Source organism: Cervus canadensis, chromosome 14 (genome assembly GCF_019320065.1).
Source record: "Cervus canadensis isolate Bull #8, Minnesota chromosome 14, ASM1932006v1, whole genome shotgun sequence".
NCBI lineage: Eukaryota > Metazoa > Chordata > Mammalia > Artiodactyla > Cervidae > Cervus > Cervus canadensis.
The window spans coordinates 30,211,145-30,230,426 of record NC_057399.1 but is presented as its reverse complement, the minus strand read 5'-3'; the positions used below and the strand labels follow the sequence as shown (position 1 = coordinate 30,230,426).

General features: G+C 39.8%; 1 long non-coding RNA gene across 7 annotated transcripts in view; it reads left to right on the top strand.

Annotated features, from left to right (window-relative positions):
- Positions 1 to 15,192, top strand: part of LOC122453009 — a 54,999-nt gene extending 39,807 nt beyond the window's left edge. For 5 of the 7 annotated variants that reach the window (XR_006272905.1, XR_006272908.1, XR_006272904.1 and 2 more), the window contains 4 exons: positions 5,856 to 5,897; positions 6,528 to 6,664; positions 12,809 to 12,976; positions 14,454 to 15,192. This is a non-coding gene — a long non-coding RNA (uncharacterized LOC122453009). The remainder of the gene's footprint in view (positions 1 to 5,855; positions 5,898 to 6,527; positions 6,665 to 12,808; positions 12,977 to 14,453) is intronic. The other 2 variants (XR_006272909.1, XR_006272907.1) reach the window with 1 other exon arrangement.
- Positions 15,193 to 19,282: the final 4,090 nt, after the last annotated feature.

The window sequence follows — 19,282 nt, the reverse complement described above, 5'->3', positions numbered from 1 at the left end:
TGGACACTGGGGGCATGTATCTTTTCAAATTATGGTTTTCTTCACCTACATGCCCCAGAATGGCATTGTTGGGTCATATGGTAGTTCTACTTCTAGTTTTTTTTTTTAAACTTAAAAATTTTTTTCTGATGATGGCCATTCTGATTAGTGTGAGATGATATCTCACTGTAGTCTTGATTTGCATTCTCTAATAATTAGTGATGTTGAGCATCTTTTCATGTGCCTCTTAGTCAGCTGTATGGCATCTTTGGGGAAATGTCTATTTAGGTCTTCTGTTCATTTTTGGATTGGGTTTTTTGATATTGAGCTGCAAAAACTGTATATTTTGGACATTAATCCCTTGGTCGCATCATTTGCAAATATTTTCTCCATTCTGTATACTGTCTTTTTTTTTTTTTTTTAATGATTTCCTTTGCTGTGCAAAATCTTATAAGCTTAGTTAGGTCCTGTTTAGCTTTGTTTTTATTTCCATTACTCTAGGAGACAGATCCAAAGGGATATTGCTGCAATTTATGTCAGAATGTTCTGCCTATGTTTTCCTCAAAGAGTTTCATAGTATCAGGTCTTACATTTAGGTTTTTAATCTGCTTTATTATTATGTATGGTGTTAAACAGTGTTCTCACTTCTGGGAATTTTAAATATTGTCCAGTCCTGTCAAATCCTCTAAGAACCTTCTTCCAACTTTAGGTCCAGAGTTTTGCTTGATAATCCCTCAGCCTGATGATTATAGTAAGTTCTTACACAATTCGTACCCCATTACTTTTGACCTCAGAATAGCAACCTTTAAACCAGGTTAAATTTTCTAGTTACCATGGACAGGTAAGTTGCTTAATGAGCAGCAAAATATAAGAGATATTTGGGGGTCAGACAGACTGCAGTTCAAGTCTCACTTCTGCCATGTCTTAGATGTGCAGCTGGTCATTACTCAACATCTATAACCTTTATTCGTTTATTCAAGTCATCCAAAAAATCACTGGTGTAAATGAAGCTTGTCCATACAGAATGTGCCAGCACTAGCCTGGACACTGAGTGTACGTTGTGAAACACAACTAGTATATTTCCTGCTCTCCAAGAGCTTAGTTTCTGAAGATACATGAGAATGAGTTGCCAGTGACCTTTCAGAGGCTAAGTTCTCTGATAGGGATAGCCCAGGCGTGGAAATGGGGCACACTGTGTAGGCAAAACTTTTGGAGAAATTACATCAAGCCTCATATATGAAGAATGACTGGGGGCGGTCAGATGGTTAGGAATAATCGTGACTACCTTGACACTCCTAGGTTGTTGGGTTATAGCATGAAACAGAGACAGTGAATATAACACACCAGGAGTGCGTCTGACAGGTCAGTACTGAGTCAGAAAGCATATACAGACCAGGTACCATCCTAGACATTGGAGATGCAAAAATGAGTAGGATACCGTCTTTGTCCTCTTGGGTCTCAGCAGCCCGAGGTTCACCTCTAGCTGTGTAGGCGGCCTCTATTACTGCTCTCGTCCCCACTGTATTGTGCTTGCCTGTTCCCATGTCTTGAGACCACCAGTATCGCGAAGTCAGGAATGCTTGTCTGATGGGCACTGTGGTATCTTTAATGCTGAGCAGTTCCTAGTGGACGTTTATATTCATCTTACCCCCGTAACAGATGGGGTCAGGTTCCCTGTTACATTTCTCCCTTACCTTTTCAGCTTACACCTGTCCAACTTTTAACTCCTCTCCCTGGCAGCTTTTGTTTGCCCGAAGCTTTTCTCTGTCCGATTAGGTCCACTCGGTTCGCATATGAGTGCAGAATTTAAGCGCCACCCCAGCGGCTCTCAGTGGCAGGGGGTATATAGTTGGTGTAGAAAACCTCAGCTTGCAGCGCCTGGGATGACTCTCAGGCATGTCTTCTACACTGGCTCCATGTTCTCCTTAGAGGATTTAGATCCAGTTACCCCAGAGCAATAACTCGATGGATAATTTACACTCCCTTCCTTATCTTTGGAGATGGAAATAGCAACCCACTCCAGTAATCTTGCCTGGAGAATTCCATGGACAGAGGAGCCTGGCAGGCTACATGGGGTTGCAAAGAGTCAGGCATGACTGGGCAACTCTCACTCACTCACTTCTTATCTTACTTTCTCCACTTCCTTACCAGCGATTCCAGGGATTACCATAGCTCCCAAAGAAGCTAGTTACATTTGAATCCACCCAGTCCCCATCTCTTCGAGAGAGATAAGCTTCATCTAAATTATTTCATCTGACTGATGATTGTCATTTATAACTGTATTGCTACTTCTGTCTTGGGTATTCCTTTGGAAAAGGTGTATGGATTCATTACATATTCTAATGTTTTATCTATAGATTATAAGATTAAGTCAAGCATATATCCGCAGGTACTTTTTAAATTGACCTGTCTTTATACTTGGAAATGTCTCTTAATAGTAGACATACCTGGTGACTCAGATGGTAAAGAATCTGCAACGCAGGAGACCTGTGTTCAATCCCTGGGTCAGGAAGATCCCCTGGAGAAGGGAATGGCTACTCACTCCAGTGTTCTTGCCTGGAGAATTCCTTGGACAAAGGAGCCTGGCAGGCTACAGTCCATGGGGTTGCAAAGAGTCAGACACAACTGAGCAACTATCACTCATTCCCTCAAAGTCTCTCCAGCTGCCAAGTCTCTCTCCTGTATTTAGGGAATTCTGCCTAAAAAGAGCCCATCTCACATGATAGGAATGGAAAATGTCAGATACTTTTGTGGCCACAGGTGGGCACATGACCTAGGCATTGACCATCAGATGTACCCACCTCCACTCTCTCCAAATTGGAAGCAAATGTCATAGAGAAGTAGGAAGGGCCCAGAGTTGATTCTGTTGAGAGATGAGAGCACAGACAACAATTCAAATGGTACCTTCCAGCATCCAGTGTTGGTGATGGCACATAGCATGACCCAAGACATCAAGCATGCCCGCACCCACACAATTTCACTTGCAGATTTTCGAGCATTTCTCCTTCCCTTGCAATTTCCGAGCCTGGAAATCTCTGCAGTCCTCCCAGAGATCCTTTGATCTCTCCAGTATCTTTCATAACAAAATTCTTTCTTGCCAACATGTCAAGGTTGGTTTCTATAACTTGTAACTAAGAATGGTGTCTGTCAGGATAGAGCCAGGAGAACAGTCTTCTGCATCTTTCAGGCAGATGGGATTTAATATAGATAATTGGTTAAAAGGGTGACGGAAAATCTGGCAAGAAATGGAGAAACAAAGCAATCTGCAGGTCAGTAATAGCTGGAAGCTGCTATCTTCACCAGGGTTGGAGGGGTGGGGGAGGAAGGGAGCCCATTGTCTGACAGGAGCTAGAACCACACAGGGGTGCCTAGAGGGGGGACCAGTGGGATCCAGGATCTGGAAACTCAAAGGAAGGAAGGGTGAGAGGGAGAGAAAGAAAGATCTGGTCTTCTTTCTTTTTCTCTGTCTCCAACTTTATACCATTCCTCCCAAAAAGTGTAAATAACTACCAGAAGCTAGAGGGCAAGGGAGCCTGTAGGACACAGCAGAATAGAGGAAGAGCCAGAAATAGTTCTGAAAGCCAACAGGCAGTTGACATGCCCATGTCCTAGAAGCCCAAATACTTTAATTAAAAAAATTTTTTATTAAGAGTATAATTGCTTTGCCATGCTGTGTTTATGCTATACAAAGAGAAGAATCAGCTGTATGATGTATACATATATCCCCTCCCTCTTGAATCTCCCTCCCACCCCCACCCCGTCCATCTAGGTCACCAGGGAGCCCCAAGCTGACCTCCCTGTTCTATGCAGCAGTTTCCCACTAGCTATGCATTTTGCACATGGTAGTGTATATATATTAATCCTAATCTCCCAATCTGTCTTCCCACCCCTTCCCCCACCCTTTGTCCAAATCTCCATTCTCTACATCTGCATCGCTATTCCTGCCCTGGAAATAGGTTCACCTGTACCATTTTTCTAGATTCCACATGTATGCATTAATATACAATATTTTTCTCTTTCTGACTTCCCTCACCCTATGTGAGAGATTCTGGGTTCGTCCACATCTCTGCAAATGACCCACTTTCATTCCTTTTTTGGCTGAATGCGTGAAGAGAACCACCAAGCAGAGGGCTGGGATCTGAATCTCGTGCTTCCCCAACTCTTAAAAAAATAGAGAAATAAGAGAATTTCCCTTAAGCTGAAGCATCAGAGAGAGAGAAGGAAAATGAGGCAAGAGTAGGGCCCTGGATGTCACGGCTCTGAAGCAATCAACTCTGCCAGACTCCTGACTGGACTTCCACCAACTAGACCCGTGAATTATTCATCAAGTCTAGACAGGAGACTCAGAGCGCTTATCCAGGAGCTTTGGGTATCATAGCTTCTAAGCCAGGCTATTCCCTGGGTAACATGGGTTATTAAGTGAGGATAACAGTGCTTGCCAACTTTCACTGGGAAAGGTGAGGAGCAGCGAATAATGAGGATTTTTAAATACTTGGCAAAAGAGAGAAATGAGTCGCAGCACGAATCTTAATTGATAACTTAGAGACAAGTGCATTCGCTCTCACAGTTTGAACTGATGGTGTTGTCCTAGATGAATTCTGTGAATAAATGGAATGTAATCTCTTTGTTACTGGCAGTGCCTACAAGGAAACAAAGGTCTGGGTTTGGATTTGTGAGAAGAAACTTGGTATATAGGCAAAGCTTCTGAGCCCATGCCAACACAAAATGAGCACATTACAAATATTTGTTCCTTTCGTCTGGCTTCTTTTTTATCATAGCTCTAACCTAGAGGGCAAAAAGGGGAGAAATTGGAAATACTTTCTAGAAAATGCTTTTTTTAGAAATAGTTTTATAGGAAAATGCTTAGAGGAATTAAAACCCCAAACTCAATATTCCTGCTTATTGTTGGGAAAAAACCCCAAAACTCAGTATTCCTGTTTATTGTTGAAAACACCAAAAATCCACGGGCATTATAAATCGAAGGCCATTTACTTAGGATTTCAAACATTCTAAAAAAAAAAAATCTGCACTTACTTTGTTTCTTAAAAAATCCTCATTTACCATGGCTGCTGTAAAATGCCTATGGATTTCTGTTTTGTGTGGGGTTTCATTCTCGGCTGGTGTCTGGTGTTTCTGTGACCCAAGCAAGAAGTCCCTGTGACTTTACCACACTGTTTCTTCTGGACACAGATGGAAATGTGATTACTTCAAGGCCCATTGCAAAGGAGCTGGGTCTCTGCCACAGGTCAGCAGCAGTCAGGAGGGTTGCCAAGAGACGGTACAAAACATAAGACCCCTACATCTCCCTCCGGGCTTCTGGAGCAGCCTTCTCCAGCTCAGCTGCTGAAATTTCAGCTCCTTCACTGAAATCCAAACACATCTGTCCCCGAGACAGGAAAATGCTTATTAAGTGACTTCCTCCATGCTGGCTAGCCTTGTGGTTTTATTCAGCCCTTAAAGACAGTGTGGGGCCTGAGTGAAAAGGGAGCCTTTTCAGGAATGGAGGCAAACCCCAGGGATGGGTCACTGGCGTGGAAGCATGCCAGCCAACATTGATACCTGTGGGGCAGCCGTCAGAGTACTCACCACTTGGCTTGTCTTTGAAACATCAGCTGGAGCTCAGACAATATCAGATCTTCCTTAAGCTTCACCCTTGCATGGGCAACCTGTATGCCTTCTCTCTCGTTCTTCTGGTTGTTCATGGGCACAATCCTTTTAATCTGTTTAATATCATAGCACAACAGAAATATTTATCGCTTCATTTATATGTCAGTTAGGTGTCTTCAAATATTGATTTTGTCATGACTTTCTGTTTTAGAAAGTATGATTTCAACACAAAATGTAATCTTTTTTTTTTTTTTTTTGTTAATATATAGGAAGGGTGGTAGTGTCAAGCCAAGGTGGTGGAGGTCTAAAAGGTAAGTCTTCCCCATCAATTTTTAGAATTAGATTGCCCTGTAGGGCCCTATTCCAGACAGGCCAAGAACCTTCCCGGGATGGGGAGGATCCATATTCAGGGTCTCTGGGTTAGAATGCTCAGTGGGGCAGCTCTTCTCTTCCTCCCATTGTTTCCAGCGGTGCCAACCCCACAGTGGACCCCTAAGCCTGAGGCTGCTCGTGGAAGCTGGTGCTCTGGGTCCCCAGCAGCAGCCTCCGCTCCTCTTGAGTCTGTCTCACCCACTCAGTCATTTACCGTGGTACCTGAATGGCCATCGTTACAATGTCCTATTCTTTCAGGGCTATTTTAAACATACTTCCTCATTCCTTTTAGTATTTAATTCCTCATTCCAAATAGAATGCTACCTATATTCACTTCCTATTGTGGTAAAGAGTTATCTCATATCCTTTATCCTTCCTCTGTCCTTCCAGTTTGTTACACTACAGTTTTCACTCTTTTGCAGTTTCTGACTTTGGAATGGTCACTGTTGAGCCAAGAAACCTAGAATTATTATGTTTCCTTTCTTATTCACTTATCATTTTTTCCTAGAGCTAATAAATTACTTATGTTTTAAAAACTGGACTTAGTTTTCTCTGCGTGTGTATTACAGTTTCCCAGCGCTCACTCCAGTTACTCTTGCCTGGAAAATTCCATGCACGGAGGAGACAGTAGGCTACAGTCCATGGGATTGCACAGAGTCAGACACAACTTCACTTTCAGCCCCTCCATGAGCCCATAAGATTCAAGGTACTAATTTTTTTATTGGACTGTAATTGCTTTATACTGCTGTTAGTCTATGCAGTACAATGAAGTGAATCAGCTATACGTATAATATCGCCCCTCCCTCCTTAGATCTCCCTCCCACTCCCCATCACACCCATCTAGGTCCCCAGAGAGCACTGATGAGTTGAGTTCCCTGTGCCATATAGCAGGTTCCCATTAGCTGTCTATTTTGCACACTGTAGCATATTTATGTCAATCCCTGTTTCCCAGTCCATCCCAACCCCATGTCCACACGTCCATTCTCTACATGTGCGTCTCTATTCCTGCCTTAAGTGACTAAGCACAGCAGGACCAGTTTTCTAGATTCCACATAAATGCATTAGTATAAAATATTTGTTTTTCTTTTCCTGACTGACTTCACTCTGTATAACAGGCTCCAAGTCCATCCATATCTCTACAAATTACCCAGTTTTGTTCCTTTTTATGGCTGAGTAATATTCCGTTGTATATATGTACCACATCTTCCCCATCCACGCATGTTGATGGACATTTAGGTTGTTCCATGTCTAGGCTATTGTAAATAATGCTGTCAATGAACATTGGAGAGCATATGTCTTTTTTTTTTAATTCATTTTTTAAAATTTATTTTTTAATTGAAGGATAATTGCTTTACAGAATTTTGTTTTCTGTCAAACCTCAACATGAATCAGCCATAGGTATACATATATCCCCTCCCATTGAACCTCCCTCCCATCTCCCTCCCCATCTCACCCCTCTGGGTTGATACAGAGCCCCTCTTTGAGTTTCCTAAGCCATACAGCAAATTCCCACGGGCTATCTATTTTACATATGGTAATGTAAGTTTCCATGTTCCTCTTTCCATACATCTCACCCTCTCCTCTCCTCTCCCCATGTCCATAAGTCTATTCTCTATGTCTGTCTGTCCACTGCTGCCCTGTAAATAAATTCTTCAGTACCATTTTTCTAGATTCTGTATATGTGCATTAGAATATGATCTTTCTCTTTCTCTAACTACTTCACTCTGTATAATAAGTTATAGGTTCATCTACCTCATCAGAACTGACTCAAATGCATTCCTTTTTGTGACTGAGTAATATTCCATTCTGTATATGTACCACAACTTCTTTATCCATTTGTCTGTCGATGGACATCTAGGTTGCTATTGTTCTAGGTTCTAGGCCATCTATATAGCATCTAGGACATGCTATTGTTCTAGCACATCTAGGTTCCATGTTCTAGCTATTGTAAATAGTGCTGCAGTGAACAATGGGATACATGTGTCTTTTTCAAATTTGTTTCCTCAGGGTATATGCCTCGGAGTGGGATTGCTGGGTCATATAGTGGTTTTAGTCCTAGTTTTTTAAGGAATCTCCATACCGTCTTTCATAGTGACTGTATCAATTTACACTCCCACCAACAGTGCAAGAACATTCCCTTTTCTCCACAGCTTCTCCAGCATTTGTTTGTAAACTTTTTGATGGCCATTCTGACCAGTGTGAGCTGATATCTCATTGTAGTTTTGATTTGCATTTCTCTAATAATGAGTGATGTTGAGCATCTTTTCATGAGACATCTGTATGTCTCCTTTGGAGAAATGTCTGTTTAGGTCTTTTTCCCACTTTTTGAGTGGGTTGTTTGTTTTCCTGGTATTGGGTTGTATGAGCTGCTTGTGTATTTTGGAAATTAATCCTTTGTCAATTGTTTCATTTACTATTATCTTCTCCCATTCTGAGAGTTGTCTATTCACCTTGCTTATAGTTTCCTTTGCTGTGCAAAAGCTTTTAAGTTTAATCAGGTCCCACTTGTTTACTTTTGTTTTTATTTCCATTACTCTAGGAGGTGGGTTGTAGAGGATCTTGCTTTGATTTGTGTCATCGAGTATTCTGCCTATGTTTTCCTCTAAGAGTTTTATAGTTTCTGCTCTTACATTTAGGTCTTTAATCCATTTGAGTTTATCTTTGTGTATGGTGTTAGGAAGTGTTCTAATTTCAATCTTATACATGTAGCTGTCCAGTTTTCCCAGCACCATTTATTGAATAGGCTGTCTTTGCCACATTGTATATTCTTGCCTCCTTTGTCAAAAACAAGATACCCATAGGTGCATGGGTTTATTGTGGGCTTTCTATCTTGTTCCATTGTTCTATATTTCTGTTTTTGTGCCAGTACCATACTGTCTTGATGACTGTAGCTTTGTAGTATAACCTGAAGTCAGGAAGGTTGATTCCTCCAGCTCCATTCTTCTTTCTCAAGACTGCTTTGGCTATTCGGGATCTTTTGCGTTTCCATATGAATTGTGGTTTTTTTTGTTCTAATTCTGTGAAAAATGCCATTGGTAATTTGATAAGGATTGCATTGAGTCTGTAGATTGCATTTGGTAATATAGTCACTGTCACAATATTGATTCTTCTTATCCAGGAACATGGAATATCTCGCCATCTGTTTATGTCGTCTTTGATTTCTTTCATCAGTGTCTTATTTAATTTTCTGTGTACAGTTCTTTTGTCTCCTTAGGTAAGCTTATTCCTCATTATTTAGTTCTTTTTGTTGCAGTGGTGAATGGGATTGATTCCTTAATTTCTCTTTTTGATTTTTCATTGTTAGTATATAGAAATGCAAGTGATTTTTGTGTATTGATTTTATATCCTGCAACTTTGCTAAACTCACTAATTAACTGTAGTAATTTTCTTATACTAGCATATGTCTTTTTGAATTAGGGTTTTCTCAGGGTATGTACCAGTAGGGTCAAACGGTAGCTCCATTTTTAGTTTTTAAAGAAACCCCCATGCTGTTCTCCATAGTGGTTGTATCAATTTACATCCCCATCAACCATGCAGGAGGGTTCCCTTTTCTCTATACCCTCTCCAGCATTTTTTGTTTGTAGATGTTTTTAATGATGGTCATTTTAACTGGGTGTGAGGGGATATTGAATGGTTGTTGCCGAACCACAAAAGACGCTGGGATTCTTGGCCTGCAGAGGAGAAGAATTCAATCTAGGGCCAGAGATGAGGCTTGATCGCTCAGAGCTTTTATGTAATAAAGTTTTATTAAAGTATAAAGAGATAGAGAAAGCTTCTGACATAGACATCAGAAGAGGGCAGAAAGAGTGCCCCCCTGCTAGTCTTTAGCTGAATGTTACATAGCTACTAGCAGTCTGCTAATTAAAGAAAGGAAATGTCTCAAAACTCAGAGAATGGCACCAGGCCCCTCACCTACAACATGCATTTTGAGAATGTTGTAGCCATGCATTCCAGGAAACAAACTCACTCAGGACAATGCAGATAATGGAGTGCAGTTTATTACACTGGTGGACCCAAGGCAGAGTCCCTTCTTAGCCAAGGACCCCGACCTTATGTACCCTAAGTGTACGTGCTCAAACCAACATTCCCAAATCCTCTGAAACTAGTTTGAACAAAGGAAAAGAAAGATACAATCAAAGTTAACCCATAATTCCTATGCCTTAAGCCTAGGTAGTTAACAGAGGACAATTATCAATAGGCCTGTGGTCATACCCCAATAAGCATAATAGAATTTATGATTCTGTTTGGTTACGCAGATAATTAGGGTATTCTTTTAGGTGACAGAGAGTCTAGGTACGAGCCCTGGGGCTCTTCCATCTGGGAGGTCTGGTCTTCTAGTTGGTATGTCATTTTCATAGATGCTGGGCATATAGCGCAAAGTCCACAGTCTGGCCCAAGATGGAGTCCTGCTTTCAAGATGGAGCCTGTTCTGTTTCCTCCTTCAATAGTATCCTGACCTTGTTTTAGCAATAGCTTATCTTCTCTTTCCAAGGTCATTAAATATAATTCTATTAAAGTTTTCTTCTTTTTAGTGTGCTGTCTCTTTTGAGTTTTCTTTCTTCCTTGCTCCTGTTTTGATGTCTTTTTTACATCACAGTCTTTTTTCAACTGTCAAGCAATCATTGGTTTTCTGTACTTATTTTTTTTTAAGGTTATGTTAAAATAAATTCTGGATGCTCCATGTGCTTAGACTTTTGTTAACTCTAAAGTGGACTGTAGAATAACTGGGTGATGAATTGGTTTTTTAATTGAGAGATTTCTAAATGTCAGGACCTACAGGATTTTCTCTAAGCATATAATGTATTTATTTATGTAAAATTGAAGTCTTGACAAGACTGAGACAATTTCTATTACGGCAGCACAAACAACTAAAAATTGAGTGTGAGATATGCGGTTCCTAAAACGTCTCCTGTTATGTCTGCATCTTCAACTCTGTCTCCCCACTATATTGCTTTTCAAATTCTTCTCTTCCCACTACTAAATTCTTACTCATCTTAAGGCAGAGCTCTTTGGTTCTTGCTCACCTATGTCCTCAGAATTCTCTTTCTACCCCTAGTCAGCTTTATAAATTATTTTCCTACAGGAAGGCAATCTAACCAATAGAAGGATCATTCTTCAGTTTCTGCCACATACCGAAACATCAACTGTTGAGGTAAAAAATCTAATAGTTACACGATAGCTATTATAAACTTGACTTCTGGATTGATGCCAACTTATATATAATCCTTACTTCTGTATAACATGTAATTACTGCATGTAGATCCATTCTACTCATTAAGATAATTACATACATATTAATTACATTTATCTTGATGTACACAGTCATCTCCTTTTTCAATGGTTCTGCTGAAACCACATGTTTGTTTATCCTCTTGATGATTAAGATTTTCTACATATTGGAACAGTCACACCAAACTGTCCTGGATAGGACTTTCAATTCAATGCTCTAGACCTCTCAACAATACATTTGCCAGGAATTCCTCCCCAAGTCCTCAAGATCTAGAAACACAGTAGTGATAGACATAGCTGGATCTTAAACATGATTTCCTTCATGTGGAATCAAATACTTGATTTTCTGGTGTTATTTTAAGTGGACCTCCTAGCAACATTTAATACACTGGATTGCTTCTTAAAGTTTCCCTGGATACCACATTTTCCTGGTTGTGTTTCTATCTCCTATCACACTAGCCACTCTTTCCTCTCCTCCTTTATTAGGTTGACATCCTCAAGGTCAAGATTACTCCAGGATCCTGTTTACTCACCCCATCTCTACTGTCTATCATGTCTCTTTAGGTGATTCCATCTAGTTCATATTTTTATACTAATGACTCCCACACATTTATCTTCAACTCTATTGTATCTCCAGATACAATCTTCCCTGGTGACTCAATAGTAAAGCATCATCCTGCCAATGCAGGAGACTCGGGTTCAATCTCTGGGTTGGGAAGATCCCCTGGAGAAGGAAATGGCAGCCCTCTCCAGTATGCTTGCCTGGAAAATCCCATGGACAGAGAAGCCTAGCAGGCTACAGTCCATGGGGTCGCAAAAGTTACACACAATTAAACAACAACATATTGTATTTTCATGACTCCTGACTCTAGTTGCCTACTCTCACATCTTTATACAGGTGTTCAATCGACATCCAGTGCTTAGCATGACCACTATCGAACTCCAGAGTCACTGCTATCTGTACACATCCTAACTAACCCTTATATATCTCTTTCTTTTTTCCCATTTTGGAAAATGGCACTAACATCCAGCCACTTGCTCAAGCTCCAAATCTGACAATTACCCTTGAAATTCTTCTTTCACTTAACCCACAAAAGCCATTTATCTATAAATACTATTGATTCTACTCCCATAAATGTCTTAAATCTGTCCAATTTTATGCATTTTCTTGACTCTTACCTTAAAGAGATCATAGTATTTCTTCTGGGCTACTGCAGTAGCTTCTTACCTGGGATACCTACTTCCAGGCTTGTACATAGCAATCCTGGTAAACTTTTTAGAGGCATAAATCAGACCATGCTGCTGCTTGAAATCCTCCAAAAGTCTTTATGATTTACAGAACCGTACATGTGCTCACTTGCCTATCAATCCTTCATTTGGTTCCTCACAACACAAGCTCATTCGCTCCCTAGAGTCTTTGAACCAGCTCTTCTTCTGCCTAGGAGCTTCTCTCATTCTTACAGGGTACATTCAATATTCTCATGTAAAAAGTCACCTCCTCAGAGAATCCTTCATAGGGACCCACCTAGACTACTCATTTAATCACTTTCTTTACCATCAGCCTATTTTTAATTCTTTGGGTAACACTTATCACTGTCTGATATTTTTCTTTCTTGTCCAGCCCCCACCACTCCTTGAGAAAAGTGACCTCATCAATCTCATTCAATTTGTATCATTAGTACCTGGATCTACAAACAAACAAAATCTCAATCCCTATTTGTTGAATGGATGAATAGATGGATGAAAGGCATCTTAGAGGTCAGCTAGTCCAACATCTTCACTTTTAGAGGTAAGAAACCAGAGAGAAAAGCAACTTGCCAAAGGTCTTATAGTTATCTTGCTATTTGGCTTACTTTTTAAAATTTGTTCATTGTTTTAGTGACCTCAGCCACATCCCAAAGCAACTATCTTTAATTACACTCTTGGCTCTACCAATTTCATCTGTTTATCATCTCACCCTAGGGTCATATCTTATTAGCATTATCCCACCTGAGGGTGCTTTGGACAGGAGTCAACTATATGTTATATTGTCAGCTGCCATTCCCACAGGTCATAATTTCCTGGGGCAGTCATAAGCTTTGTTTATAAACTTGGAGAACTGACTTTTTAGATGTTTTCTCCTGCTGATCCACTAAAATCCCACCTTCTTACCAAACTAAATACGTGATAGTTTCTGTGTATAGGGTAGAATTATAAATCTATCATGTTTACAGGGTAATTATGGTTTGGTAGAAAGAGCTTTGCTTTGGGAAACCTGGATTTTCTCCATTTCTATTACTCAGAAGTTGTCTGAGTTTAAGCAAGCCCTTAATACTCTAAGCTTCAATCTCGTAGCCTGTCCAGCTTTGCCGTGAGCAGGGAAACAACAAAAATGACAACAAAACCCAAACAACCAACAGCCAACTCTCTCACTTCCTCTCTCTCTTCCCTTATTTGGAATAATAAATATGAACATTCACTTTATAAGGATTAAGTGAATTCGTTAATAATCCAGTTAGTTGGATTGAATCAACTCATGAACGTGAAAACATTTTGCTAAGTGTGAAATGCAATACAGCCACAAGGGATTCAGTGTCAGCAACTGCTTATGTTACTCAGTTTCTAATGTTTTAAAAATACAGCCCTCAGTAATTGTGATTTTGGTTAAGTCCCTGTTTGTTACATGTCAGACTTTCAAAACAGCAGTCTTCTTATCCAATATACTTCTGAATACTTTTAATTACTTTTTAACATAAGTACTATGTTCACTGTAACTAATCCCAATGGTCTAAAATGAAAATGGAAAGTGCTACTCTTTCACTTCAAGCCCCACAAGTATAAGCCCCAGACATAAGCAGTAAGCATTAGCTTATTATTTTTAGTTACTACCACTACTACTCATAATAGCTCATATATAACGTAATAGCTCACATAATTAGCAGTTTAGTATTATTATGTGAATCCAAGATTGTTATAAGCACTTTTCATAGGAGCTCATTTTGATGCTCACGATGACTCTACTGCTTACGTATTACTGTTACCCTCATTTTATATGCGAACAAACTGAGGCACAGAGTTGGGAAGCTAATGGCCCAGTGTCACACAGGCGTTTGAGCTCAGGCAGACTGGCTCCAAAGTTCATGCTCCCAGTCACTATGAAGAGTATATCTCAGAAACCTTCCATTTGTGTATATATAGATCTGTGTAATTTGAGTACTTACAGAACACTCCATTGTATGATGTAGCTTATCAACTCCTATCTTATGAGAATTTTTATTCTCTTCCAGATTTTTTCACTACTAGAAATAAACTGCAAAAAATTAAACCATTATGGGCAACCTAGCACTTTTGTGTGAGTGGGTGTCTATGGCATATGAAGCTGAAACAAAGGAGGTATACACTAACCTTTTTTGAGCAACACCACCACATTGCCTTGCATAATGAACACTTATTTTCACCTGAAGTCTACCAATCACCAGAATCACTGAGAGCACCGGTTATTTTTATGTGCTTCTGTTCTCTCCTCTGTGTTTTACATCTGATTGCTCTGCTGTTTGACAAGGAATTTTGCCACATGGTAGGCGCAGCATCTGAGGAAAGCTCCTGTTCCTGTGGGGTGATATCTCTGCTTCTGGGCATAAGGTGAGGAGGCATCTGGTGACCTCTCTGCTTGTGCTGCCTGGTACCCTGAGGCTTTGGAGAAATGACTGTGCGATCGTTCACCTTGGCTCAGCCTGAGAGCTACTGTGACAGATTTATTGGCTCTGAAACATTTATCCAAGCAGAACCTCTAAACCAATATACATTTCACTCACACACACTCTAGGGAAAGGGGGAGGAGAAGTCTAAGGGGTGGAACTCTGCAGAGATGTAAGTCCACCACTCACTTTACTCTTGCAAATTTGAGAAATGAAATGCATCATTTCTTTCAACCTCAGGTGTGTCTCTTTTTTTAACCAGTTTTTCTCAGTCAGGTGGTACAGAAAAACAGTACATTAATAAAAGGAAATTAATGAGGTCACTCAATCAACTACTATCTCATTATTTGTTTTGTAAGAGAAAATATTGAATAGTCTATGGTTCTTGCCTCTAAGAAACTTTCAGTCTGCTTCAACTCTGGTAGGAATGGAGGATGGAGAAAATGGTTTGAATTTATAAAGGAAGGAATTGAGAGCAATAAGGAAGAACATATAAGGAAAAATCAGTAATAATATTATCGCTATTTTCTTGATGAGAAAAATAAAAACTTAGAGTGAATATATGACTTAGCAGAGCTTCAGTTCAGTTTAGTCACTCAGTCGTGTCCGACTCTTTGCGACCCCATGAACCGCAGCACACCTATTCAAGAATAAATAGTAAACAGTTCAAACTCTGGTTCCAGTGTCAAAGGTCACGTATTCTCTACTGCACTTGCTGGTAGTCTTCTGACCTGACTAATGCAGGTTTCTAGTTCCAACTAGACACCCTGTAGTACACAGAAGGATGTCTGTGTTGGATAGGACCAAAGAGCTAGGGGTTGTGGTTTTTAAACACACAACTAGAATAACTTTCCCTTGGGTCTGTGAAAGGTGAGGAGGTAGAACTGTGAAATTCATGCATAAAGCTGGGACTGAGAAAGAACTGCTCTCACTACAGAAGGTGACTATGATGCTTCGTTCACTTACGACAAAAGCAACTGGCAGAGTTCTCACTGATGAGATATCTGGATGGGAAAAATTTCCCCGTGATAAATGTCAATTTAAAGATCTAAGTTATGCACAGAGCTAGAATCGACATGTAGATACTGGAAATATTTCATACCAGTGAAACTCCTGGAATTCTCAGAAGAATCAAATGTAAATTTCTCTGAATAGTTACTATCAAATAGTACAAGTACACACAGGGACTCCACAAGGAAAACAACTTGGCTGAAAATATTCTCACAATTAAGAAGTACAGTCTAACCAAGGAAGTGGTTCACCACAAGAGAGAGTCAGCAGATACATGTGGGAGGAATGAGCACAAGAACCTGAGATGTAATGAGCTAAAGCTATCTATAAATTAAGTATATTTATAATCATTGAAGAAATAAAAGGAGAAATAAAAAACCCTCATGAAAAACAACCAGGGAGTTTAAAAAGAACAGGCATATAGGAACAACCACCAAATAGAACAATTCAAAATGAAAAGCTGTGAATAAAATATAATGGCCAATTGAAAATCAGATTGGGACAGTTAAAGAGTTATAAAACCCAAAAGAGAGGCTGAGAGAAATGAATGACTAAATGTGAAGTTTTGATTTAGGACTAGTGGGAATTTCAGAAGGAGAAAATGGGGAAGGGTCAATATTTTAAGTGAAAATGGCTATGAACTTTCCAGAACTAAGAACAGCCGTGAAACCTCAGACTGAAGAACCACACTGAGTCTTACACAATATAGAAATCCACTGCTAATCCTGTGAAGAGTGGAACACTGAAGAAAAGCAAACTCTAATTGAAGAGCAAGTAGGGAAAAAAGATAACATACAAAGGAACAATTATTAGGATAATAGAGGATATCAGTAAAATAAAGACTAGAAGACAATTCTCACTTATCATTAGAATCACCTGAGAAGCGCATTAAGCTACAGTATTATGGTTTTACCCCAGATGCTTTAGGATGGTGTTCAGGAATATGCATTTTAAGTCATCTTCTCAGGTCAAGTATGTTTAAAACCCTCTTTCCTTAGCACCAAATACATAAACACATTGTACATTCTTATGCTCACACACATTGTCCTCTGGTGTATTTTAGTGAGATTCCCCTAAAAAAAAAAAAAAAAAAGGAAAGGCTGGATCCATAACCAAGGATAATTTCTAAAGCTTTATTATTTTTTAATCTCCAGGGTATCCATGCTAAATGGTGTCAGATGATTTCTGCCCACCCAACCCCTCCCCCCCCAATAAAGGCAAAGTATCTCTGATCTCTGAAATCTTTTCCCATTTCTGTCTTCTCCAGTAAACATATGACTAGAGTCAGAGGGCATGTCAGACCTCCTCATACTTTCAGAATCCTAGGTGTGTGTTTGTGAGTGTTCCAAATTTTCTGAGTGTTTGGTAAGACATGCCTTCTATCTTGCTTGGTATTTCATATTAAGTACAAAAGAACAGTGTACCAAAGCCACCAGTATAAGACATTTAGTCTACCTCTGTGGACGTCTGTTTTCAGATTAGTGGTTGCTTAACTCTTATAATGGGCTTCCCAGGCAACTCAATGGTAAAGAATCCACCTGCCAATGCAGGAAATGCAAGAGACATGGATTCGATCCCTGGGTTGGGAAGATACCCTGGAGAAGACAGTGGCAACCCACTCCAGTATTCTTGCCTGGGAAATCCCATGGACAGAGAAGCCTGATGGGCTACAGTCCCTGGGGTCACAAAGAGTCCAACATGACTTACTGACTAAATACCACCACCATGATCAAGTGGGGTTTCTCTCAGGGATGCAAGGATTTTTCTGTATCTCCAATCAGTGTGATACACATCACAAATTAAAGAATAAAAATCAAATGATCACCTGAATAGATGCAGAAAAAGCTTTTGATAAAATTCAACACCTATTTATGATAAACACTCTCCAGAAAGTGGGCATAAAGGGAAACTACCTCTCAACATAACGAAGGCCATATGTGACAAACCATATTTCTCAATGGTGAAAGCTGAAAGCATTTCCTCTAAGATCGGGAAAGAGACAAGATGTCCACTCTTGCTACTTTTATTCAACATAGTTTTGGAAGTCCTAGCCATAGTAATCAGAGAAGAAAAAGGAAAGTAATCCAAATTGTAAGAGAAGCAGCAAAACTGTCACTGTTTGCAGATGACATGCTATGATACATAAAAAATCCTACAGATGCTACCACAAATTTACAAGTCATCAGTGAATTTGGCAGGATACAAAATTTGCACAAAGTTATCAGTTGGATTTCTATACACAACCAACCAAAGGTCAGAAAGAGAAATTAAGGAAACAATCTAGTTTACTGTGGCATTAAAAGTATAAAATATCTAAGAATAAACCTACCTAAGAAGGCAAATTCTTTATGATTACATAGAAAATATATATAAAATACATAAAAATATAAAACATATATAAAAATCAAATCCCTTATGATTATACAGTGGGGGTGCCAAATAGATTCAAAGGACTAAATCTGGTAAAGTACCTGAAGAAATATTGATGGAGGTTTGTAACATTGTACAGGAGGTGGTGACCAGAATGATCCACAAGAAAAGGAAATGCAAGAAGGCAAAGTGGCTGTCTAAGGAGGCCTTCCAAATAGCTGAAAAAACAGAAGTACAAAGGAGAAAGGGAAAGATAGACCTAACTGAATGCAGAGTTCTAGAGCAAGGAGAGATAAGAAAGCCTTAAGTGAACAATGCAAAGAAATAGAGGAAAATAACAGAATGGGAAAGACTGGACATCTCTCCAAGAAAATTAGAGATACCAAGGAAACATTTCAGATGGGCACATAAAGGACAGAAATGGCAAGGACCTAACAGAAGCAGAAGATATTAAGAAGAGGTGGCAAGAATACACAGAAGAACTGTACAAAAAAGATCTTAATGACCCAGATAACCAAGATGGTGTGGTCATTCATTCAGAGCCAGACATCCTGAAGTGTGAAGTCAAGTGGGCCTTAGGAAGGATTGCTATGAACAAAGCTAGTGGAGGTGGTGGCATTCCAGCTGAGCTATTCCATCTCCTAAAAGATGATGCTGTGAAAGTGCTGCATGTCAGCAAATTTGGAGAACTCAGCAGTGGCCACAGCACTGTAAAAGGTCAGTTTTCATCCCAATCTCAAAGAAAGGCAATGCCAAAGAATGTTCAAATTACCACACAATTCACATTTCCCATGTTAGCAAGATTATGTTCAAAATCCTTCAAACTAGGCTTCAACAGTGTGTGAACTGAGAACTTCCAGATGTACAAGCTGGATTTAGAGGAGAGGAACCAGAGATCAAATTGCCAATATCCGCTGGATCATAGAAAAAGCAAGGCAATTCCAAAAACATCTACTTCTGCTTTATTGACTACACTAAAGTTTTTGACTGTGTGGATCATAACAAACTGGAAAATTCTTAAAGAGATGGGAATACCA